A 27,033-nucleotide genomic window follows, 5' to 3' on the forward strand; every position below is an offset into this window, starting at 1 on the left:
AAACAAATCAGGAAGCCTCGATCTCTGAAATTCAGTTTACAACGGCAATCTCAATCGCTTTCACTGGTAGCATGACGCATTCTTGCATTTGTGAGATGCTCTGAAATGGTAACACTACTTAACTGCCCCGAAATTCCTTCTAAGAGCTTACGATATTTTTTGTGTGTTCAAAAGGCAACATAAAATTACTGAATTTCGATCAGCGCAGAGATATAAATGTACCCCTCTAACGGGTCTTTTAAATGATATTTTAGCGACTCTGAAGGAAGGTTTGATGAATAACGGTTTCGGATAACTTATTTACGGCTTTCGCCGTAAGTGAACTTGCGAATTGAATTGTCAACGCACGCAGTACAATCAACATCTCATGTTTAGCTAGGTTTTCGCAAAATGACAAGCAGGTTTACAGTGTGCAAACCAAGCTTCTGGGACCTCACAGTGAGCACAAATTTTCTGTTACGGCTGCTCTGTTGACCATTTGCGTTCCTTTTAAAATCTAACAGGTGCCTGCAACAGCGAGATGTGTTTGCATTCTTGCGTATAAGGTCGCTTACCAACCCTAAAGATGGCAATAATAAATGAAGTTGCGCTGTTGCAGATGTAGTAAAACATTTCCTTTTTATTTCTCGTTGCAAATAAGCGCAACGGGTTCCCGGTAACTACTTTGTTTTGTAAACTGAATATCGCCTTTGTCTGGGCATTTAATTCTTGAGGATTGGTTAAAAAATCAAATTCTGTGCATTCCGTTTTTTTTTTCGGGAAGGGGGAGGTGGGGGGGGGGGGGGTCCTGACAACGTTGCAAGAGCAGCGAGAAGAGAACGCATGCAACGCGCGCGAAAAGCCAAACTCTGGTTATCAGTAATACTTGCAATCGAAACTACACTAGGCGTCGTGTTCTGTAGCGGTGGAAAAGCAGTACACGTATTTTCAAAACTGATTAACACCCCCTTTGGTCCGAGATTGTTCAGGAACTGTGGGACGCCTTTTTCAAAATTGTATTGAAAGCAAGCATTGTGGGAAAAAAAATTAAAAAAAAACAGCGAGTCATGGCACACACCCCTCACACATGTGGGCAACAACGTGCATTATATATTACGCGTTTTCTCCTCTTTCTTTAAACTTAGGTCCACCTTAAGAGGCTAAGACGTGACCAAATTAGCGCATTTGGTTATGCTGAGTGAGTCACTTTTCTGGACAAGGTGATTCATGTCGGATTTGAAAATGATATATATGAAAATGACACACGAAATGCCACATTACTGACGCAAACTCACAACTGCTTAATTTTACCGAAAAATCCCCCCTAAATACTCTTGCGCATCCATAGAAACGTATTTTAAATAATACGTAAAATTAGCAACTCGATACAGTTGAATAAATGTTTATTCCCGGTCCTCCTGAGTATAACCAACGACTGTCCAATTATAATATTTATTTTAGAAAAGGTACGGGAAGGGCACGATCACACAGGCGCCTGCGGGTGTAAAATACGTGTCCGGTAATGTATGGGCGATATCGCACGGGACGTGTGCAGTGTAAATGTTTTTGTTTGTTTCTTCTTTCTATAAGGACACAGCTCAATTTTACAAGGGTGTGGAATTTGCACGCGTATGCACAGCTCTTGTCGCTTCTTACCCGTTTCGCGTACTAAACTTTTATCCTTTAAATAATCACCAGGCCACCGTCAAAAAGCACCCTTCGACGTTCCCGAAACGGCAGACGACTGCACTCAACAATAAGAAAAGTGCAATGTGTGGAAGCAATGCTGATAACACGTTTCACACTCAAGCGGTGACCACAGCGAAGATGTTTCGTGGAATTAAACCAGCGGATTAAGCCGCAACGGCCGCTGATTATTACGTTTCTAGAAGAAATGTGCACGCAGAGGTAACTATGTCATTGCTCACTGCCAAACGAGCACACATATTGGTTGTTTTGTCGTGTGCAGCACGCGTCTTGCGCCGCACGCAACGTGAAAAAGCAGACGACGCGAGAGCGCCATCCACACTAGGAGCGGTTCGTCCCGCCGCTGCCAGGGGCCGACTGTGTTCGCGCTCGGGGCGAATAGGGCGTGTGCATTTTTCAGCACCGTAAAGGCTTCAGCCGTCCTCTTAACCTCACTAAGCCCTATTGCGTCCCCTTTAATTCCCTCTAATTCCTCGAACAACATTTATAGACTCTCTACGCTAGATAAAGTTCTTGTGGTAAATGTTGCCAGGTTCAGATTCCAATGACGCCCTGTCCGGCTCCAGGGATTCTTAGCACCCTTTGCTGCGTCACAGGTCTGACAGCCGCAGTAATCAGTTGCTTCGCAGCCTCTGGAAACTGAGGGCCCCGGGTTAATTGGCGTAATCAGGGGAGGTTGTTGCCATTACTACATCAGGGTGGCCAATCCTGCTCTGCTGAGGGTGTGCTCGTTCCGTCTTGGAGCGCGTGTCTGATTCGGTGGACCAGGTGGCCCTAATGCAAATTGACCTTGCCAAAGTCTTTGATCGTTTCTCACGGTTTCTTATTCTTGCTTCTCGCAGCGGATAACTTAGGCGATGTGTTCTACAAGGGCATCCAGCTTTGCTACAACCAGTGAACTACACAGCTTATGGTCAATCGTATTCTATCCAAGCCGATTGCGATCAATTCATCCGTCAGACAAGGCTGCCCCCTCTCACCCTTGATGTTGGCATTGTACATCAAGCTCTTTTTCCTAGCATTCAGCGGAGTCAAACAGTGCGACGTGTTTGCTTACAATCATGCGAGGTTAAGGTTCTTGATGATGCGGATGATATAGCGTACTTTTGCGCTTACAAAATGAGTTTACAAGAACTCTTTTACAAGAAGCCCCTACAGTTACTAAGCAGTTCTGTGTCGCGTCTGGAGCGGATGTTAACATGCAAAAAGTAAAGGATTTCGCATCCGTCAATGAGGGACGAAACCATCCAGATGTGCTGGTATTAATAGGGATAGTGCCCTACTTCAGTGCCTACAAACTAAACGGAAATACTCCGGATAGGAAGTAAATGGCTTGTCCACTAGCGCACTCCGTATACGGAGTTTTATTTACTCCGCTAAGAGGGAGTATTTTAGAAACTCCCCTAAGCAATACATTTTTTTGAGGCAAATAACGGAGTATTTTTTGCGGGCCATTACTCCGCTGGGAAGGGGAGTCCTTCCTGGAATTTAGCGGAGTATTTCATGTCATTCAGAACATCCCTCAAGGAGAGTGTATTTAGGCATCCGGCGGAGCATTTCGGCATCCGGCGGAGCACCCAAAGCTCCTCCATGGATAACAGTGGTTTCAAAGTTCTAGTTAACTATTTTGTGTTTTTAAGAAGCTCGCTGAGTTGGGCAGTACCGAAACTTTCAAAGAACAAAAATGACATTCATTTATCGTCCCAGTAGGGGCACGTAAACTTGAGAGTAACAAAATATTTGCGTCCAAATATATATCACCTGATACTCCAACATATCAGCGGACCACAAATAAATACGATAACCGAGACTAACCAACCGACAATTGGCCGAGTTGGTGCTGACTCATGCTCTCTAACAGCGTGCACAGACGCACAAAGGCAAAGAAGGCTGTTAGTGAGCATGAATAGAGGTTAAGTCGCATCGAGAAAAGAATCCCATCGAATTCAAATCAAACCTCAATCATTGTAACATGCATAAAACATGCTAGAAAATTTATGTCGCTATACCAGCCGCGTGGTGGCTCAGTGGGGTTGTGGTGTACTGAGCCCAGGTGTGCTGGTTCGATCCCGGTCGTGGCGGGCGTTTTTCTGATGGACGCTAAAGACAAAAATGCTAGCGTGCCGATAGCTCTGCGCAAAATCTCGCCATCACTGCAGGCCTCATAGTCATAGTTTCTTGGGCTCGTTGAAACCACGGAAATATTTTATAAGCAGCTCCAAAAAAATTTCGCCACATATGCACTTATCCTCCTCACTCACTAGCGTAAATTCCAAAGAAGAGGGCTAGACGATATAAAGCGGAAGCTAAATAGTGTCCAGTCTAAACGATCTGGTTTGGGTGAAACAAATAAATGCGAAAGCAGAACCGTATTTGGCCAGTACCAGTATTAGCAAGTTTGTTACACAGTTTATTCGCAAGGCGCGTAGACGGTTGCGCCGCGAGGTGGCACGAGGAGAGTACACTCCATGGAGGATCAGCGAGCTACGGAAAGGTCGAAGGCGGTCCGTTGGCCGGCGGCGTTCGCCCGTAGTATCACAGGGATTTTGTCGCTGTTTTCACGTGATAACAAGCACGAAATTCACCGAATGTATGTTGTGTACTAAAGGCCCCCGTGCTTGATACACCGCATGCAAGAGATTTCAACGCGCTGCACGAAAACTAGGAACCGAAGCACTAACCGAACACAGTGAGCATGGTGTGTGTTGTGATGTTTTAGTCGCTCGTCTTTGTGCAATCCTTTGAAATCCTTGCAAGTATGTACCAAGTTCTGCTCGTCTAAACTACAACTGTGCTGTTACAGTGCGGACGCCTTAAGTTTCCGTCACCCTTGACGTTTGTGGAGATACCGGGCCGCACAGAGGCACACCAGGAGGCTCGAGTACCAGGGCTGGCTGGGGCGCACGTACACGCTGCACACAGTCACGTCACCACCAGGCACGAGCCGCAGCGTCACTCCCTGCACCGTCGTCGTCACCGCCCCGGTATCCAGCACCGCGTGCTGCCCGTCGTTGCGCACAAACAGTGATGCCCGCGAGGATCCTGGGGGATGGGAGGGGTCGCCGCACACCACTGCCGAGCACTGCCTGCTGTCACTCACCCTAGCACTATGGTATCCCGAGTCGTGTATCGGGGCCGTGTATCCCGGCAGCGTGAACCCCGAGCTATTACCCGCACGCGCATAGCTCTCCCGCACAGCAGGTACACGCTCAGTTCCGCACGATGCGGGCGAAGCGTGTTACGTTCCACTGCAGCGCAGTGGGCACAGGAGGCTGCATGCGGCGGCTCCTAGTCATGATGGGGCACGGGGTGTCATCGTCCTTGCACAGCTGGGACGCACAGGGGACGGAGGGAGTTGTCAGCAGGCAGCAGCTCTCCCACGCTGCGAAAGACGTGGTGTAGGTGTTCCTGATGCTGCCCTAGACTCCACCGCCCTCGTCCCGGCCGTGCGGGGGGTGCCTGGCTGCTTTGCTGCTGCTGGGCGGGGCTACTTGCTGCCGTTGCTGCCATCCGGCGTGTTGGCGGCAGCGGCTGCTGCCTGAGTGCTTGTGTATCGTTGTCGCCGGTGCGACACGGGGCAACTTGAGCCACGAGCCCATTGGCACGGCCGCTCGAGCGTCCACACCAGAGGTTGGTGCCTGCGCTCGGGCCTGGTCAGCACACACTCAGCGGTCTTCCTGCCAGCGCGGAAAGCAGCGGCCGAGCACGGTGTGGGGACCCCCGCAGTTGGTGCAGAAAGGCTTCGCTTTCTTGCACATTGCCAAGAGGTGACAGCCCCCGCATCGCCAGCACCTCCTCTCTCGCTGTTGCAGCTTGCTGTGGCATCGTCGAGCCCGCCGCACCTGTCGCACTGCAGTGGTAGCGGTCGCCACAGCCTCACCGGCCGCCGGAGCTTGTGCAACGCTACCTCAGCAGGGGGGGCGGGTGCTGAGAAGAGCAGATACATTGCAGGCCCCCTGCGAATGGCCGAGTGCACCGGTACGGGTGTTTCGAGGCCGGCGATGGCTGCCTCTGCCGTGATCGTCATGTCGCCGACCACGGTGACGCCCGTGCCGCTAGACGACGGCTCGCGGAGGCTCACCTCGATGCCACAGATCGTAGTGGGGCCAGGAGAGTTTCCATGGCTTTCTCAGTGGCCGCTTCCGCTGCAGTAACGTTCCGCCGACAAAAAGCTGATGTTCTCAAGGCGCGATAATCAAAATCCAGAGAACATCCCGGCTTCCGGCTCCACTTCCCAATTTTGTCATACTGAAAGAAGTCGTTCGCATCGCTTCCTTATTTTACATGGGCACTTTCGCGTCTTGTGTCCTCAGTGAATCTTCTATCTCCGGCGTGTCTTTCAAGGCCAACTTTTGTCTCGTTCAATTGAGCAGCTATGATCGGCTCTGACCAGCTGCAGTGTCTGTTAGAACCTGCACCATTCTTAAAGGAGTACTGACACCAAGTTTTGACGCCTAAAAATGATATAATTGGCTTCAGTAGTTTGTACAGATGCCTCACAGAAATTTTGCAGCGATCCGAGGCCGTAATCAGATCTAAAATCGATTTTGAGTGTCCCGGCCGCGAGCTTCCACAAATCCCAGCACTAGCGAAATCGCTTTCAGCGTGACGAAACATCGGCCGGCGTGTCTGGCCGGTTCAGGGTGACGTCATATAGTTGTTTTCGGAACCGGAAACGATATCCTGCGCTGCTGTTGTCGGTGGTATTCGTTTGGGCAGTAGACGTGGGCGTAGCTGTGTTAGCAATGCTTGTAAACTTAGCGTGTTCGACGTCTTTGCTCTTCAGTTCGTGGCCGGTGCATGGTGTTCCCTTTCACTGGTGCCGAAAACTGCGCGGTGCCGGCACGCACCGCGCCAACGCGTGGCCGAGCTCGCCCAAGTTGTGCTATGGCAAGCTCGCGGAATGCGAAGTACTGCTCGTGGAAGCCTGTCCGAGCAAATCGACGACGACGCCAAGATGCATTATTTTCCACGCGACGACATGCAGCGCTAAACGTGGACTGAGTTCGTGCACGGCGGCGGCCGCAAGAACTGTCGCCCAAGCCAGCGGCCTCGGCGTTGCTCGGGTGTCAGCTTGGGTGTTGGGAACTTTAGGCTTAGTATCGTGGCGACTAATTGATCGCTGGTATCTGTACAACTGCGAATGACCATCCCTTACACAACTTTTCACCACACTATCATCCCCTTTTTCGCATAGGAAGCTTTAGTTTCCGTTTCAGCGATAGGTGACCAAGACATGTGCCGTGGCCTGTTTTGATTCTAGCGCGCAGGTGGCGCCATCTTTCGGCCGCTCGCCGCACCGCGGTGCCGGCAGTGCTGGGTCGGAGCGCCGAACATCCGCGGCCGGACAGGGTAGGCTTACCATCGCGGCAAATATCTGAACGCCGCTTTTAAATTCAGCGCTGATAACAACCCCTAGAACAATTTTTCAACACACTAACATCTACTTTCTCGCATGTGGAACTTCTTTCTTGCGATCAGGTTGATTATAAGAGTGCCGACAAGCTGTTGCTATCAGGGTCTGCGCCGGTTTGAGGCGCAGTGATATTAAAAAACGGACGACGACGAAGACATCGCCGGCCTAATCGCCTGGCCAAATAAAGTTGTTCTGTCTGTCGGGTGGCAGGGACTCATCCGAGTCTTACGATTCAGACGACATGTCGACTGCGCGGGCGATGCGGACCATGTGCAATCGTAGCAGACGATGCGGCGAATGTCCCTGACGCCACGGGTGAGACCGTGACGTAAGGCTGGCCCACTTGCAGGCTGGCGTTCGAACCGCCATTTTCCCGCACGGCGACCTAATCTGAAACTGGTTGCAATAAACGTGCTATAATTAATTCTATGTTGGCGGCTAACAGCTGTCGGCTCGATTTTCTTAATTACTGGGCCAATAGGTATTCTTTACAGCATAAAAACTGAAAGCGAGAAATTTAGTGTCAGTACTCCTTTAAGCTACCGGCCTGTCAATCCGGTGTGCCCCTTTAAACAATCGTTACATCGTTTCTGCACCAAGAGATCCCACAGCAGTGCTGAAGAAGGCCGGTGAGCGCACTTCTTTTAATCCCCGTCTGCGCGACGCTCCGACCCTTTCTGTAGCCCCACGCAGCCTCCGCCACAATGTTGGACAGGGTAGGGTTAGTGCAACCAGGCAAACACTGGCCCGAGCCGACCCTCAGCTCCTGCAGACACGCGGAATCCCGGCTCGCGCAGCGCGTTACGCGACTGTGGAAGGCGCGTGTCTGCCTAGCCACTCGCTTGGGCTATCGTTCCGTATCGTAACAATTCCACGAGGGACAGATGGTCGGTACTGGTTTTCACATGGCAACCCTTCAAGTTTCCACGAGTCCGGTGCCGATGGTGTGGTGTGCTCCATTCGGTTATTTACTTTAAAGAGGCTTGCAGACAAAACTCAAGTTTGGCTCATTCGAAAGACTGCCTTGTTAGAATCATACTGACACCGCTTTTAACGAAAATTTCGCTTATATAAGCTATATATTTAGGAAAAAAGGAAATGGCCCTCAATCAAGGATCCCCCGGCACATCCAGATTGTGTGGACACCAGGCCATTCTTCTCTCGAAAGAAACTAGGCGGCACACGCCGCTGCTAGCGCTCTCACATTCCAGGCGTTTTCGCCGACGGAAGAGGACCTTTCCGAACCCTCCACCAATCCCCCGGTCCCTCCCCGATACACTGAAATCTTATACCATTATCACCAACTGCGGCTTCAATACCCTCCTCTTCACCCATCCCTCAGCACACAGGCGGCTCGCATTAGGCGTCGACTGCAGACCAACACATTCTACAACACCTCCCTCCACTTACCCCTACAACTGCCCCTCTTGCTCTGTCCCGAACACCACCTACCAGCTGGTTGGGAACGCCCCTACGCCCTTGCCCATCCCCTAGCAGTGGGAGCGCGAGCTGGCCAGCTCACGGTGCGAGGACCAAGAATGCCCAAGCTGCTGCGCAAGCTCGCGGCTATCTGGACTAAGAAAGCCACCCACTTTTATGCTCGATAAACGTTTTTCAATCCAATCCATCTGACCCACTAGCTCGTTTCCCGCAACAGAACCTAACCTATGATGTCAAATGCCCAGATGTGTGATTGGCTGAGGCCGCAAAAGCAACGCAGATTAGGCAGGACATTCATAAGCTTGTCGAACAAGCTATTTGCCCTTACATTTGGGGCCCATTATTTCTATAGCAGTAATATTGGTGGGGTACACAGTTGAAGTTACGGAAGTACACGTAGAAATAGTTTTAAGTACCGATACGTACTGCCAGAGTCTTTCAATGCTTTACTGGTCACGAAACTGCTCCGTAACTCAATGGGAGAGCTTCATATGCTGCGTTTGGCCGCCGCGCGGTGGCGCCACCCTCTCACTGAGGTCACTCCTCGGGCGGCGTTGCGCTGGCTCAAACGGCGGAGCTGCGGCGAGTTGTGTTTGTTTTGTGCGGGAAAAAAATGTAACGGGGATATCGCACTCTGGTGATGCGACTCAAGTAGTGCAACGACGATGCCGAACATGTGTTGCGTCCCGGGATGTCGTTCCTTGTACAACGATACCACAGAAAATGTTTCCTTGTTCTGTTGACCGAGCGATGGGCAGCTGCGTGAGAATTGGAGGCGCGCCATTCCGAGGCAAGCAAAGGGAGATTTCAGCTTCGATTATAAATGTGCGACAGTGTGTGGAAATGCACTGTTTGTGAGAATGGAAAAAGCAATGTACTATTTTTAGAGCATCGTGGACCTAGAATTGTACAAGGCTAACTTAAAGCCGTATTTTTGTCATATCAGTCAGGTTGTAGCGGTGCTCCATTACCTGTTTGCAAACTTGTATTACCTTGCGCTCAGGCTCGCGTGTAAACAAGCTTTGGGACGTCCTTGTGCTTTTACGTTTCATATTTCCGCGAATTATCCCTGAAGATTCGTTTTGTTTTGTAACCGCGCGTGGCCTATTCCGGTTTCTTATCTGGCGTTTCAACCGGAGCGCCCATTGGCTCTGTTTGTCGTACGTCCCGTCAGGCAATATTGTTTGATATGGAAAGGGTGCCACCTTGTCGCTAACTTGATTTTTTGTTTCTTCGACAATGTTCTCGATCCCATTTCCATGGATCTGAAATTAATAACGTTCCGAGAGTAATTCATGCATAGCAAACGCCGCGCAACTCACTTTATCGACGTTCATCTGTGCACATCAGCCCTCATTCCCACAGCCGTCACCTTCTCCGTCACGGCACCATCACGTCAACAAAAAGCGACGTGACGGAACGGAGAAGTGTTCAGACTGGATCTACACGGGAGCTTTCTGTCCGATTACAGTGTCGTCTGCCTAGTGATCAGTTTAGCCTAGACTTGAGCGTTTTTAATCTAAAAAGTAAGGAAAATGGTTTGGGCTCACTTTTCGTGAAATTTAGCCTTCAAAATTTGTTTTCTGAATAGCTGGTTTAGCGCAGGGCATGGTCCCGTCACGTTGACGTGACGGAAACGTAGAGCTCGGCCTCCCGTCACCGTCGCACCGTTTTCGGCGAGAAATCGGTCGAAAAACGGCGCCCATGACGGAAGACGGTGACGGGACGGTGACGTGACGGGGTGAGAAACGGCTTTGGGAATGAGGGCTCACACTGCGGACTGCTTCTTCGACGTTTGTGTTTCATTCCAGTCTTTTGTAGTGCACGAGATCGCTAGCTCGCTGCGTTCAGAAAAGTTTTACTTCGTTCTTGGCTACGTGGAAATATTCTGTTTTCTCCGTGTGCTGCACATCGCCGCGCGAAAAAATAAATTTTTGTACGCTGGACCACGCTCTTTTGTCTCCCTTCGTAACATTGAAATTTTTTGTTGCGTGTGATAAAATCAGTTTTATTGTTCTTTTTTCGCTTCCTGTTTTTTTTTTTTTTTTCAAGTATTGCAAAGCGTGGACGCAGAAACACACATGGTGCAACATATATCTCTTCGCGTTTTGATCCTTCGCGTTTCTGCAGCGTTTTTAGATGTTCTCACGTATGTAACAACTCATCGAAACGACAATACTATTGGGCTATCTCTTTTAGCATTCTGTGCATTCCAGAGCAATCAACGGATTCATTAAGCGTAGTCTGAACGACGCGTACTTGGTTTCTTTCAGTTTTTTTATTGTATTATCGATAGGCCCGCAGCATTCCGTGACTACACAGCTGCCGTATACGTGGTAATTACAGCTTTCCTTTACGAAAAGGAGCAATATAGATTTAAAAATCCGTAAACACGACGGCGCAGCGCTTGTGCCAGAGCACGCAGAAGCCGTTGCCGTTCGCGGCCGAAGTATACGGTATTTTGCTTCGAAAACTAAAACTCCATTGAAGGCAGGTGATATACACAATGACTGGACTATTCATCCCTAACTACTACGAAAAAAAACTTAATCAGCGCGCAGACACCAAAAGCAACAAGCGTTTGCACGCCAAGAGCTGGCCAGTACGCCGCACGCGCGGTTGCTGGATGACCTTCGTGCGGCGGTGGCGCCTGTAGCGGCGCGCGCGGTCCCTATATGAAACGAGCGCCGAAGTTTCGTGACCAGTAAAACATTGAAAGACTCTAGTACTGCTGTTGGTACTGCGCGCACAATGCTTGCTTTAGCTGCTTAGCTTAGGGGTTGCCTCGGACGGCGCTGGCCGATTTGTGTAAGCGACGATTGTTTTCTTCCTTAACAAAAACAAGCTAGGTGCAAATACGGTCAAAAACAAACCAAACCAGAAAGCGCCCCGGCACAAAATGGTGGCGCCATCTAGGAGGACGTACGCTAAACAATGCTACGCACTCGCCTGCCGAGCCTAATGGCGCACTAGGTTTCGCGTAAAGACCCGTTCTTCAGACGTCATTGTAGAGGTCACGAAAACACAATTTGCGGGAGCATCAAAATTTTAGCTTAAAGGGGCCCTGAAACGCGTTTTGAGCACACTAAATGAACTACCGCCATCGTTGGCTGGGTGGCCAACGGCATCTGTGCCAAGTATAACTTTTTTACGTGCAGCGGAAAGCTCAGAATTTCGTAGCAAATTGCTTGCCGCGTTCCCACCCTCTCCTGTGTGTCCTCGGGCTCCGCCATCTTTCCGACCGTACGGCATGGATTCGTCCATGCGCGTCACGCAGCAGCAGAAATCTTGCAATTGGACGGCTTTTTCTTGCACTTCCGGCGGAAAGAAGCGGCGTCTGCTCAGCGTCGACGGCTGGCTGCGGCGCCTTTGGTTATTAATTAGCGCCTCCTGCAGCACGCTTAACGCTATCGTATCTTTTTCGCTCTCTTCTCATGAAGGCCCATTGGCTAGGCCGACACGACGGCGACACCGACTTCCGAGTTTTCTTGCCAACCTCAATTAAAAAGCAATTATACCATGCTCTCGTTCAATTCTAGCTTGAGTTATTGCATGCTGGTGTGGGGAACACTACTTAAATAAATATAGACAAGATGACTGCATTACAAAAAAGAGCGTTGCGAAATATTGAAAATGTACATTATCTAGAACACACCGCTCCAATCTTTAAAAAACATCGAATTATAAAAGTGAAGGATATGTAAAATCACAGATCTATATGCAATTACCAAAGTACAGTGAAGGGAAAATTAGATTTGTTTTTAAACCTAGCTAACTTAAAGCAAACCACATACACATACCCGTTCCGTCAACAGTCACCATGGGAAGTTCCATTTTCCCGCGCAAATTATGGGAACAAAAAATTAGATCGCGCTTTGCCCAGAATATTAAAATATTTTCACTCAAAAGAAGTTGACATTATGAAATTGAACCCGAAGAAAACTGTCGAAATGTTCCTTTAAAAAAGTGCTTGTGACTATCTTTTGTTTTTACTGTGTTTTATTTCAATGTCATATCATAATGCTTAGTATGTTTTTAAATGTATGTTTTAATGTACGTTTGCTTCTGTGACTGCATTGTGACCACTGCCGATGGGTGTCCGGAGCCCCGTCACGCCGCAAATGAGCGGCTTTTTCTCCGGCCCCCCTTTTTTCGCTGTACTTTTTGGAGCGAAAAATAAAATCGATTGATTGATTGATTGATTGATTGATTGATTGATTGATTGATTGATTGATTGATTGATTGATTGATTGATTGATTGATTGATTGATTGATTGATTGATTGATTGATTGATTGATTGATTGATTGATTGATTGATTGATTGATTGATTGATTGATTGATTGATTGATTGAGTTGGCAGAGCTCCTTGTCACACGACGCCGACGGCAACACGAACACGTCGGCTGATCGAAAGTCTGCGTGGTGTGACTGGCTCGCTGACTGAAGACGCTGACAATACCGATGGGTCGAACGGTCGCCGGGCCAGCATACCTCCTGTTTAGTCTTGGAACACAATTGTTCCGCAATTAGCCAAGTCAATATCCTACTGAACACGTACCTGACCTTCCGCAAGCATTGACCCCGACAGGAAACAGCAAAAGGTAAAAGATGCATTGCAGGTGGTGAAGCGAGCCGCCTGAGCTTCTTATCCATTCTCCGCGCGCGTACGTTGCGATCGCAAAGTCGGGCTCTCGCCCGGTTCGAGCCTCATTGCCCGTGAAAAGTTAGGGCAGGTGGTTATCCGACCAATTCCGAGCTTGGCTGCTCCGGACCTCGTCCACGACTACTCGAGACGGGCGCTGGAAAGCGTGTATATTTCACTCTACGTAGGGGTGCGAAAAGAGAATACGAGTTCGACGTGATCGCCAGACGACATGAGACGATGGCACCCGCCTGAGCGACACCTAGCCCAGCGTTTATACGTCGGCCTAGCCAGGCAGCCGCTTTTGCTCGATATTTAAAACGGCGCTTGTCGCTTCTGAAGGAGGCTTCGCTAGCGGCCGGTTTCGTGTCCGGTGTAAGTGGGCACACTGAACGGTCGGGCGTTCAAAAGAGTTTCTTATTTCGTCGGTCCATATGCAGGCCATCTTCCTCCACCAAAGCCCAGCGATGGTCTGAAAAACGTTTGAGAAATATTTAAAACCGATCGGAATAACTGCCTGAGTACGCGCGCGCATGGAGTCATCACAACACGACCAAGCTCAACATTGCCGCAAACTAGCGGCCAATTAAGCCATATATGAACCAAGGTTGATTGGTAACACATGCACGTGCAGCTTTTCCAGCCGTGAGCGGAGTGCAGGATTCACAAGCAAGGTGATAAAAGAACGGCCCAAACGGAACGCAGAAAGCCAGACGGCCCCGTGCCACAGCGATGCTTAACTCCACTAATGCTCGTCGCTTTAACTAGATCTTCCGAATAAAAGCACCTTGCATTTTGTCGGCATGGTCCCTTTGCACGATGGGTTCTGTCCGGAGCTAAACGCAGGGTGACGGATTTCCTGGTCTGCATTTTGCTCTCGTAGTCAGTGTCGGTGCGGAAACGGTGTTGGCCAAATTCGATCGACGGGAGGCCACTTTCTTTGACACGGGCGCTCCTCGGGTATAACAACGTTTTGGTGATGGCACTCCATTCCCGCCCTGGCTTCTGGGTTTGTCTACGCTGCCAATGGAACGCAACGGATGCTGGCGTCAGTACGCTTTGAATTTCGGCCAAGGATTCGCTCCTCATCAAGTTCGGTACGAAGATGTACCGTATTTACTTGCGTAATGATCGCACTCTTTTTTTTTCCCAAAAAATTCGATGAAAATTTAGGGGTACGTTCATTATGCGGGGTAAATTTCTCGCGAAAAGCTTTTGCACAGAAAACGCAAGCAAGTTGCGGGTCAGAATTGTTACGATAGGTCTCGTGAACATAATAAAAATAATAAAAACTCCGCACACCGCCGCCAGCCGCTTTGCAAAGTGACGCAAAATGCAGCGCTTTCATTAATTAGCGAATGGACCGGAACGAGGTGACAAAAGGGCAAGCAATAAGTGGCTGCCGCTGTCACAGTGCGGGACATCAAAACAGACACACAGGAAGCTGAGCGCATTTCTTTCTGTGTCTTGTGAGTACATTATGTGCATTTAATGAGAGTTTCTTCCTCATCAATATTGAACGCATGCTTGCCGATATCGCTAATATCAGCAAGTCTGCGGCAATAACGTAGCCATGTCTGCTTCGAAAGGGAAGGAAACAGAGGTAAGCACGATCATCATCAGCTATAGACTTGGCACACGTGACGTTCTGCTGCGGCATTCAGGGTGCGTTCATTGCGCGGGAAATTTAAAAAATCGAATTTTGGCGACAAAATTCAAGAGTGTGATCATTACTCGAGTGCGATCATTATGCGACTAAATACGGTACTGGAATTGGCACGGTGTTTCTTCGGGAGCTCGCGCGGGTGCGATCATTATGCGACTAAATACGGCACTCGAATTCGCACGGTGTTTCTTCGGGAGCGCGTGTTTCTTCGGGAGCTCGCGCAACTTGGAATCGCCAAAGGCCGTTTGCATTTTAAGTGTGAATACACTTTATAAGCGACCCCAAACCATCCACCGCCGGCGTCGGCGGCGGCGGCGTCCGCAGTGCTCCTCTATAAAGAAAAACAGCATCCGGCGCCAGGTTTCGATCCGCGGACTTTGCGGCCGCAGCGCGACGCTCTACCGATCAAGCCACGGACTTTTTTTTTTTTTCTTTATTGCCCATCTCGGACAGCAACACAAGGTACCAGGTACAATGACAAAGAAAAAAATCACAGTAATGCCGCCATGCCCCCCAGGGCCAGTGTTGTCATTTAAAATTCCCTAAGCGTAGTAAGGGGTTCAATTTTTGACAACCACTCTGGCGGAGAGTTCTTCGCTCTCTGAACTTCAACAAACTGTGACACACTTTCCCTAAAATACTGTCTCGTTGGTCGCGCGTCGACATCGCAATGCAGCCAAGCCATGCGAGAACGCCAAATGCTGTGCAGACCTAACAACATGACACTGTCAAATGGTACACCATCCTCTCTATCAATGCACAAAAAACGAATACCGTGTGGACTAAGTGGAAAATCTTTCTGGAGTGACCGTTGGAGGACATCCCAAAGGAACACTGCGGCCCAACAATGAAGAAAAACATGCTCCACAGTTTCGGGTTGTTTGCAAATGGGGCAGTCGGTTCCCCATGGAACCGAGAGCCCCCTTTCATTCATCCAAGTAGCGACTGAAAGTGTACCCGTGTGCAATTTAAAAAAGAAAGTCTTTGCCCCAGGTGACACTTCCATTCGCTTGACTCTTTTTAACACATCTTGTCCTGGACCATTGCTGTACAGAGCTCTATACAGTGGCACTGGGAAGACTACGTCACATACATCCTTATATAATTTTTTCTTAGTTACACTGGCCAGATATTGCATCGAAAAACGCGTTGTTAAAAATCGGAATGACAAAACAATTTCTTTAAAATATCCATGGACACCACCTGGCATGCAACTTGAAGAAACCACAAATTCTGGCAAAGCACGCATTAACCGAACTTGGATTACAGTGCGTAGAAAAGGGTCCTGTACATCGCGTAGAAATAAAAATCGATTTACGAGTTGCCGTACATACAGATGAGTCAGTCCTAATCCGCCTTCACGGATTCGCCGAAACAAATTCGTCCTACTGCTCCTTTCCCACGTGGACCCCCACACAAAAACAGCAAATACGCGATGCAGCTTCTGGACATTCAAACGCGAACAATGCAGCACTTGCATAACGAACCAAAGCTTTGCCACGAAGAAAATATTACAAGTCGTGGCTCTCGCGAACACTGACAGCCCAGTTGCTTTCATTTTTTCCGCTTTCTCTTTCAGTGATTGCACCTGCCCCCGCCAGTAGGGCTCACTGTCGCGATAGTATTCCAGAGGGGTTCCCAAGTACTTTACTGGGGTGGTTACCCAAGCTACATTAGCAAAGATCGCTGGCGTTGACCTCCATTCACCGTGCCAAAACCCCAGGCATTTTCCCCAATTTACCAGACTCCCCGTGACCTCCCCAAAATGCTTCACTGTTTCCACGGCGAACATCACGCTTTCTTTGTTCGAGCAAACAACGGCAATGTCGTCAGCATAGGCGAGAAGTTTGACCTCTGTCTCCTGTAATTTAAATCCGCTTATTTTAGCATTATGAATGATGCTGAGGCACAGCGCTTCTATGTATACACAAAACAATAAAGGACTTAGGGGGCAACCCTGGCGCACCGAACGCTGCACCTCGATGACCGCTCCCAATTCCTTATTCACTATCAACCGTGTAGTGCAGTTCCGGTACGCCATCGCCACACCCCGTACAATGACAGAACCAAGGTTGATGTGCTCTAAAACATAAAACAGGATCTTGTGGGAGACGCAGTCAAAGGCTTTCTCCAGGTCGAGCTGGAGAATCGCCACGCCCGAGCCCATTGCATCGCAACATTCCAGTACGCTCCTCGCCTTGTGGATATTCGTAAATATGTTACGACCCCTGATGCCACACGTCTGATGTGGACCTACAATTTTCTGGATTACCATTTGTAACCTTTTCCCCAGAACCTTCATAAAAATTTTGTAATCAACGTTTGTCAGTGAGATTGGTCGGTATGCTTTAACATCCCTTAATTTTTGCCTGTCGTCTGTTTTCGGAATTAGTATTGTATGGGAGGTAGAAAAAGATGGGGGAAGCGCTTCAATTTCGTAGCCTTGATTGTACATGTCGGCAAGAACAGGAGATATCAAAGATTTCAGATGTTTATAGAACGCCGCACTAAGCCCGTCAGGACCTGGTGACTTGCCCGGATTCAGGTTTTCGATGGCACACTTAACTTCCTCGGCCGAGAAGGGTTGTTCGAGCCATTCCTTTGTTTCGTCATCCAAGCGTGGCAACGCACCGATAAAATCTCGCTTGTATTTTTCTATGTCGGTTTCTCTGCACGCGAACAGTGCCTTATAGTAATCGAAAAATGCGCGTTCCACTTCCTCTTTTTCCGAAGTTACATAACCGTTGGTTTCTATTTCTTTAATCATATTCCGCCGGGCTTGCGTCTTTTCTATTCCTAACGCCCGTTTTGTGGGTGCCTCCCCGAACGTCCAATGTTCCGCCCTCGCCCGTACTAGCGCTCCGCGATAGCGGTCTTGGTCAATGACTTCGAGTTTGTGCTTAATCTGCCCTATGTCGCCTTTGAACATTCCTGGATTTTTGTTCTCCAACGCAATCAACTTTTGTAGGTTCGCTCGCAAAAGGTTTTCTTTTCTTTTTTCCTCATATTTTATACAGCTAGACCTTTCTATGGCTTTTATTTTAACGTCTTGCTTATACAGCTCCCACTTCTCCCCGATTTTACCATTGTGGCCTTCAGCTATTTCCGTAATTTTTTCTACTACAAAACCCATGAACATTTCGTCATGTAACAGCTTTTCATTCAGTTTCCACAGATCCCACGAGAAAGGGGTGTTCTGTTTTTTCCTACCCAGTCTGCATTTAACCAAACAGTGGTCCGAGAAAGAAATCGGCTGTACATCATAGCCATGACATTGTTGGATTAAATTTAGCGAAAAATAAAACCTATCTAGCCGTGCGTGGCTGCACCCCTGAAAATGTGTGAATCTCACGTCTCTCGTACCCTCAAGGCATTCCCCGACATCAATCAAGCCGAATTCGTCAACTATCTCAGCTAGCAGACTAGTGCTAGCGTCTCTGTAGGTGGTTTCGCTTGCTTTATCACGGCTCGACAGTACACAGTTAAAATCCCCCAATAACATAAGCCGCCTTTCGGTGTTTAAGTGTTGCTTGAGGCTATCAAAAAAATCTAACCTGGCCTCCAATGCATTTGGCGCGTACACACAAATAATTCTGTACTCGGCAGAGTTGCACTGGCAATCGCACACAACAAGGCGGCCAGAAAGACATGCTGTGACCGCTTGCATTTCCAGACCCGGCAACTTCTTTACGAGCAACACACAACCCGCCGACGTCCCCACAGCGTGACTTACAGAAGCGTAGTAACTCGACGTGAAACGGCGCACCATGCCGTCGGTCTCTTCCTCTCCGTCCACCTTCGTCTCCTGAACTGCTAGCACATCGATGTCCTGATCGATTAAAAGGCGATATACCTGGCTTTGTTTTCTCTTTGAAGCCAGACCCCGGACGTTTAATGTTGCTACATTCAGGGACCCTTCCATTTCGCCTCCCTTTAAATATTAGAGACCGCCGGCATGGTGCTCGCCCTTTCGCGTCCGCGTTTCGCTAGACGCTGCCCTCCTCCGCCGTGGAGACAGGGGGTGGCTGCTGCGTCGACGGCGTTGCTGGTGCCGGTTGCTGCGTTGCCGGCGTTCCTGGGCGTCCGCGTCTCTTCACGACGCTGGGACGCGGTTTCACAGAGGAAGAGCGTCGCCCCGGGTTAGTTTTCAGCGGCGGCTCTTCGCTGGTGGCCATGGCTCCATCTTCCTCTCCCTCGTCCGTCTTGTCAAGGCCGCGCTTGCCGTTGTTCCCAGCGCTTGCTTGCCCGCCTGCCTCCATGGTCTCATCCTCACTTGATTCGGGCTCAACTTCAGTGGGCTGTTGGTTTTCTAAACCGTCCACTGGAATCGCAGTAACACACGCTGCCACCTCCTCCTGTTTCTTTGGCTCCGTGTCTTGGGACGGACTTGCAGGGGTCGCCTCCACCTTTTCCAGGTTTCCCGTGCCTTGTGCTGCTGCTTCCGCCTCGGCCACGTCCATCAAGTGCTCTGAAAACTCTTCTCTACCCGCAGGCCCCGTCACGTTGGCGTAAGTGCGGACGCAATCCGCGTCTGCATGGCCGAACCGACGGCATTTCGAGCAGCGAGGCACCTTGCAGTCACGGCGAACGTGACCAGTTCCTTGGCAGCGCAAACATTGCATGGGCCTGCCTGGCGCCACCAAGAGGGCCAACTCGCCTGCGACCCTGATTTGATGCGGCAAATCTTCCACCGTCAACCCGGCCTTGAGCTTGAGCGTTACCGCCCGCGTCGTGGACCCCTTGTCCTGCACTCCATGCACGCGCCATCTTTCCTTGCTGACTTCAATGACCTTGCCATAAGAAGCAAGGGCGGTACGCACGTCCTCGTCTTCAACGCCGAGCAGCAGCCAGTGAAGCTTAAGCCTCACCTGCTGGTCCTGCGGATCCACGACGAGGCACCGGCGTCCCTTCACTTCCTGCTCGCCGGCCGCCAGCATCTTCTTTGTGGCCTCGGAACTTTTGAAGGTCACCGCCCACACGTGGTTGATCTGGTACGCCCCCAACGCTATCACGTCGGAGAGCATACCAACACGTGCGAGCATGTCTCTGAAGTCCTCGACGCGGAACGGTCTGGCTTTCACGTCCCCGTGTAGAAACACCGTATTGAACACGATACGTCCTGTCGGCAGTTGGGGCAAAATAACTTGGTACTCGTCATCGCCGTTCACTTCAATCCTGTTACCGCGGCCAGACTGAGCCGCAAACGCCGCTCCAAGGGAGCTCATGATTCCGCGTCCGCACGCTACGGTGGCCGGAAGTGGAATGCTCCACGGAGCCGACACAGAATGATCAAGCCACGGACGCGACGGTGATATCAGTGTTGACGCGCCTTATATCTTTAACGCATTCAAACTACGTCGTCAGCGGCGTGCGTTGGCGACTCAGCGGCGTTATAGCGGCTTGATAACTGCGTGGTGTACACGTGATACTACAAACCCGATGGAAGAGATGGAAGAGAAGGCGGCGAGGCGGTGGGCTGCGGGGGCCGAGCGCAAGCGCCGCAAGCGGGCCGACAACCGTGTATTCGCACTTTCACATTCTCCCCCTCGGGGAAATGCGGGGGAATTTTTTCCGAGTTCCACAGTCGATGACAATTTCTCGCCAACCCCTATAACAAACTCCTGTTCTGTCGGCTCGTACGGGAGCGTGGCACTACAAATTACACCCGAAACTGTTGCCTGACCGTGAATCGGCTGAGAGGGATACTGAGGATTTGGTATTCGGTCTTTTAGAGCAATTTCTTTGACTCCGGGCAGAAGCAAGTGATGGAAGGAGGGCTTTCGCGCAGTAAAAGCAACAGGCTATAATTAGCCTGCTCGACAGCCTCAGCAAGTTGTTCATCCCCTGAGTCTTTTATATCCGAATCCAATTATCTTATGTTTGTACGTTCACGTACGATACTTTCGAGGCACATTTCGAGTTAGCAGACGGCGGGTAACGGAATAGTGGTTCGGTCAATGTCGGTAAGTACAGCTATGAATTGTGAATGAGGTTTGTTTCCCAACGAACGCAGAGCGTGCAGCCCACCGCCCAGCTGTTCGGTAGTGGCAGGGTTGGTGCGAACCATGCATGTGCACTGGACGTTGCGGCCGCTTGTCGTTGCGTCGGGGCTTGTCAAGGAACGGCGTCTGTCGAGTCCTGGTAGTTCTGCGGCCCTTGAAGGAGACAGCAGGCGCCACACTTGGGCCGCGGTGAGTCACAGAGCCAGTTGGCTCAGCGGTTGCGGGTCCCAGTGGCTGCAGGCACTGGCGGCCCTGCTGCTCTTCCGCTCGCTCCCGGGCTTCGCGGCACCAAAATATGCAGCCAGTAAAGAGGCCGACGCCCTCGTTGCTATTACGAACGCCTTGCGCTTCCCTTTTTTTATTTTTGGTCACCGAGGGCAATGAGAGGGCGCACGAGGCGACGCGCGCACTGCCCTACAGCCGCGTCCAGCTCCCGGCTCCGCCACACCCCAGTCAACCGTGCGATGCGATGCGATGAGGCTTTGAGGGGGGGGGAGGTAGGAGGAAAAGGCTCGAAACAGTCAACCGTGCCCGAACCGATATACAACCCAGCGGAAGCGCGAACAGCCTACGCGAGAGGGGATTCCACTAAACCCGTGCCCACTGCCTCGAGGGCCGCCTACGGGGCAGCTGCAGCTGCACAGGCTACGTACTCGCACCAGACGCGCTCAAAGGGTGGAGAGATCACCGGCCCCTCTGCACATTCTCGACGGCCAGCCCAAGACCTGCGACCCGTCGACCCGGGCCCACCTACCGAACGACTGAAATGTCCCGAGTGCGGCCTTTTTCTCTGCTGCGTGACGCTCACCTCCGGACTCCTACGCTGGCGTCCTACGACACCCGGCCCGCGTCAGGGTCTCCTAGCAGAGCGATTCCCTTGCCCTCGTCTTTCCGCTGCCCCTGTTAAACCAACGCGGCTTGCCATTGCAGTCAAACATTTCACGACAACTCTCATTCGCAGGGGGCACGCCTTGTAGGCGGAACGCAAAGCCGTCCAACATGGCTGTCCCTAGCAGGGCCCGTCCACTTCGTATGCGCGCGTTGCCAGAGGGGTAGCTCTCCCATTCAACGTCGGCAGGGAACGATGAAGCTGGTGTTCAACGCACCACGGTGTCACAAAATTGCGCGAGGTAATTTAGTGGCCGATGTCTCGGACGGGAGGAGCGACAAACTCCCCCCTACGTGCGAATGCGAGGATACGGTTCGGACCGGCGATAGGTCCACGCCTCATTGGCCGCTGGCGTGAGGCACGAGACGGAGCACGGGATAACCGTTTCAAAGCAACGCACATTTACTTCCTCCACGCACACAAGAAATACAGACTGACACAGAGGGTAATACAGACAAAGAAAACGAAGTTCGGCTTAGGAAACGAGGAGTAAGGCAGACAATAGGCGGGCTTGGGCGCTTCCCCCAACTACTCTAACAATAGGCCCGCTAGACACACACACACACACACACACACACACACACACACACACACACACACACACACACACACACACACACACACACACACACACACACACACACACACACACACACACACACACACACACACACACACACACACACACACACACACACACACCCGGATACACAACACGGTACACTAAGAAAGGAGGATAATCAAGTCCGCGGAGTCTAAGTGAAGGAGGACGATAATAGAGAGGGTGATTTTAGAGTCTGCAGAAGAGTGGGGAAGGGGAGGATGCCTTAGCTCGGTTTGGTCGGTGGTCTCGCCGGGGAAGATGCGCCGGTCCGCCGGTCGTCTGCGGTGAGTCCCGTTGATCGGCGACGCGATTCGGGTTCACCTGGGCCGCGCACAGTCCCCTTCTCGAGGGGAATTCTCGGGGCCCGAAGTCGCCGCTGTCGTCGCACTCGGGGCTACACCGCAGCCCTCAGAACCGGCCGCGACGTCACAACCGCACGACCTTCCGCCGCCACTTCTCACTTCCTTCTCCCCGCGAGTCGCGAACCCCGCGCTGCACCGAGCTTGACCGAGCACACCGTCTTTCGGACAGCGCGTCTTCCGAGAACCACGCGGATGGGACCTCCGTTGGCCGCGGCGCTCTCGCCCCTCTCTCGCCGAAACACATGGCCTACTGACCCGTGGGCCGAAATGGCGGCGAAGACATTCCTACTCCGCCGGCATCCGCTTGGTCCCAATATGGCGAGGCAGCCATTGAGGGACCCGAATTTCGCGACACACGGTTCCTAGGAGATATAATGCGCGAAATTAAAACTAACGGCAAAACCTTTGGGCACAGAAATGATGGTCAAAAGGTGGCAAGTGCCGTCATTTGTTGCGGCGGCAAGAATGATGCAGTGGTCAATCCGTGACACTACAAGGCTGCCCCGCGCTGACATCACGCAATCAGAAGCAACCGCAATGCGTGACAGGTTCGCCATGGCACGCGCGCGCGATCCCCGTGGAATGCTGAGGTGCCCCCTGCAGGAAGCGCCAGCGTGCTTAGCTTCAGTTTCAGTTTCAGTTTACTTTTGCGGAATAAACATAACACAAGATAATCAGTGGAAAACCTGGGAACAGCCTGACGGGCCCTGATTACCCCTTGGCAGTTTCGGAAAACAGGGCAGTAGGCATGCTCGCAGTAAACACCAGAAGTTCAAAATTTGAAACAATATGAAAGATACAATAACATGGCTACATTTCCATCTCAACATAAATTCACCGCAAATTTCTGGATGAAATGTTGGTTAGGTCAATGTTAGTATTGCACAAGACATTTAGCATTGTAGGGAGACATTATTTAAGCATTTTTCTTCCATAGTTCGTACGGCACCTGGAGACCTTCTTTTAAGTTTAGGGGTTGCTTCGCCCAATTCCTAAGACTGGCCGGGAATGTTTTTTTTTTTTTTTTCGTTTTCGTAGAGGCTCGGACTGAGTTTTAACCAAGGAGGTTGGTTTTAACTAGGCGGCCTTAAGTGGCTGAGGGTCGCGACGCGCCGCAGATGGAAGCACTTTCTTCCAGTGCATTTTTTTCTTTCTCTCGGGACGGCGGACAGCGCTTAGCGCTTCGGCGGCAACTGGGAATCGCCTGGCTCTAATTCTCGGAAGCATGTGAGGGGCGGGGGCCATGTGGTTTCCCACCGGGCGCGTTGAGTGTCCAGGCTGCGGCGCGGGAACGGTGGCAGCAGCGCAGCGGCCGGGTCATAAATCGCTGGGTGGACTCGTCACGAAGACGCGAAATGTCAAAGCGGCGGCAGCCGCGGCGACGCCTTTCTTTGAAACTAACACGCTCTGCTTTGTTTTTCAATGGGCGATTCGGGGACGACCGGAAACGGAGCGCCAACTGGACATAAATTCTCAGAAGCGTTGGCCGCGGAAACAGGCATGGTGCGGCGGCGACACCTTTGGTAAGCAAGCGGCGACACGCCGCAGGCGTTTGTTGGCATGTGGAGTTCTGGGGGTGTAGGCCTTGTTGGGCCCTTGGGGGCCACTTCGAAATCGGTGTAGCAACGCGTCAGACTGTTAGTTCGTTTGTTTTTCGTCTCGCGCCTTCTGGTGCGAATCGTTTCCGAGTATTGACGTCTAGTTTGCGTGGGAATGGGAAAGAAGTTTGGGACAAGAGGTGGGCCAATTGCTTAATTATGAGCTCCGCCTGTGGCGACTGTGTGGCCAATGAATGGCCAGATATTTTCATTATGTGTCCTTCTCTGTCTCTTTTGCTCCTCCTTCCTTGGTGGCGAGTTTTTTTTTTTTTTTTTAATAAAAGCAAGGTGTTTGTTGTAGAGAGCGAAGAGAGAGCCCCGTTGATGCGGGCTCGTCTCGGGCTCTTCTCGAGCAATGGTGCTGCGATGTCAGTTGTAACTTCATTGTAAATATTGTAATAAAATGTAAATATTGTGGAGTAGACCGTCGTCAGCTATGTGCCTTCGATCAACGAGCCATCTTCTATATCAACATCATCAATCGATCACCCATCGTATTTCAACTCCTTCCATAATTCTGGGTGGGGGATATTATATAGAGGGTGGTTTTTGTAAAATTCGCTATCTTTTTTATGGGCCCACTCGATCTGCTTGATGGCCAGCGAGGGAAGGTGTCTTTTATAAAATTTACCCAGTCAAGCTACCTGCTTGTAGTCGGATTAAGGCATCTTCACTGGTTTATTCCCCCCCCCCCCCTTCCCCCGCAAGAGGCGTTCGACCTCTCCCTTCGGAATAAATTCGCTCATTCATTTTCATTCAAAACAACAGTACCAAGCTATCGATGCCATGATTATCATGCTGGCATTGCTGCCCACTAAAAGCCATTTCCTTGTTTATATAAAACACCGCATGACTGGATGCTGCTCATGGAGGAAAGGAAACGTGCGAGACATTTTTTATTGCAAAACCGTTACCACTCGCTGTTTTTGTTTCTTTTATGAACAGTCCACTCGCAAATCGAGAAATAATTTCTGATGCCTGCAACCCCGCACCCGTTAAGGGCATGAATATAAAAAAAAATTCCAGGATGAGGTAAATGCGCCGAATGTCTGGCGCTTTACGTTTGCATTTATTTATCTCGATCGTAGATGTGGCGACGACGTTTCTCGCTTCCGACGGCGCGTTTCGACGAGCGGCGGGCGGCACCACCGCTCACCACCCGTTTCAATTTGGCGCCGCGGCGTCCTGGAAGCAGACGACGCGCCTCCGTTGCTATAGCGACGGGGCGCATGCGCAGAGAGCAGTGGAAGTGCGATCAAGTGCGAAACATTCCCCTCGCGAAGGGCACGATCAAATGCAGAGCATTTCCAGGGGCGCACGACGTTAAGTAGTTTGCGTTACGTTAATGTTGTTGTACTTGTGGCAACTGCTGACGAGAGAGCGCTCGTCAGCAGTAATTTGAATGAGTCAACGATATAAGGCGCGTTCGTAGCGTCCCATTCTGTGTCGGCTTTGTGGCGCAGTGCGTAGAGCACCATGTACATTGCGTTCCGCCCGCAGGGTCGAGGGATCGAAACCTGGCGCCGGATAGTATTTTGTTTTATATAGTGTAGGGGGAGGGGTGCGGACTACGACTACGGACGTCAACGCGGGTGACATCGTGAGTTACTGAAATGCTCTGCATTTAATAAAAATAGAAATATAGCAACATAGTTTTAGTAACACGACGGACGCAGCGTGCTTGCTGAAGCTTCTGTTACGTAGACAGACATCAGGTGAGCGCGAGGGAAACTGGAGGCTCCTCCAGTGTTATACGCGGAGCTGTCAGGATTTCAAAGCTTTTCTCAAAAACCAGTGACTGAAGATGACGTGTCCACCGCGTCTTGGTACATCGGATTTACGCAGCTCATTCAAATCCTTGCAAGCCATGCATCAAACAATAGGGCCTTGAGCAAGAAATACATGTGGTTAGTGTTCTATACACGGTTTCGCCAGCGCTCGCCGTTCTCTGGCAACATTGTGCGTTCACCGGAAACGTGCCCTAGAAAGCTTCCTGTTTACATTGTTTTACCGTGGTTTCATCCTGCGTTGGTAGCGGCGGCTGCTTGTGTTTGATGTTTTCGGCGGATAAAATTATTCCGATGAAGCGCTTGCGACTCGGACACTGCTGTGTTCTGCCGGAATGCAGTCTGCGTTCTGGAACAAATTTGCTATCGGAAGTCAGAACGTTCTGTTTCCCGAGAGATGAAGGCAGAAGGAGCGCCTGGTTTGCAGCGATCAAGCGGGAAAACTGGACTCCCATAAAGAGCGCGCAGATTTGTTCTGCCCACTTCACCAAAGGCAAGCAAAGCCCAACGTGGTGCGAGAACTGCGCGAAGCATATTTTATCCGAAAAAACAGCGCAGGCTGTATCAGTGAAGCATCGCTATCACTGTTTTCGAAGGAGACACGCATCCTAGACAACATGCCATAAAAAGGTGTGATTGTGGTCTTCAGCTGTGGCTATTTTGTTTTTATAGTATCTTTTTTAGATCTATTATCCTTTGTGTATGTTTGTGCGTTTGTAGACACGCTACTTATATCCCTGCCTTTCCTTGGAATAAATCAGTTGTTAGTAGCGCATCTGTCTCGTCGTTCTTCGTTTTAAGTGCGAATGCACTTTATAAGCGACCCCAAACCATCCACCGCCGCCGCCGGCGGCGGCGGCGGCGTGCGCAGTGCTCCTCTATATTTAAAAAAGAAACCACTGCAGTCAACAACCACTGAAAGCGAAAGCGGCGGCTGGC

At 50.6% G+C, this 27,033-nt stretch overlaps 1 protein-coding gene across 1 annotated transcript in view; it reads left to right on the forward strand.

Moving 5' to 3' along the window:
- LOC144147427 (high affinity cationic amino acid transporter 1-like) overlaps positions 1–27,033 on the forward strand; it is a 942,196-nt gene that overhangs the window by 826,625 nt on the left and 88,538 nt on the right. The gene's annotated exons all lie outside the window — the stretch shown is intronic.

The sequence above is a fragment of the Haemaphysalis longicornis genome, unplaced genomic scaffold (genome assembly GCF_048455015.1).
Source record: "Haemaphysalis longicornis isolate Haplotype H1 unplaced genomic scaffold, Haemaphysalis longicornis Haplotype H1 scaffold_7, whole genome shotgun sequence".
In the NCBI taxonomy this organism is placed as follows: domain Eukaryota; kingdom Metazoa; phylum Arthropoda; class Arachnida; order Ixodida; family Ixodidae; genus Haemaphysalis; species Haemaphysalis longicornis.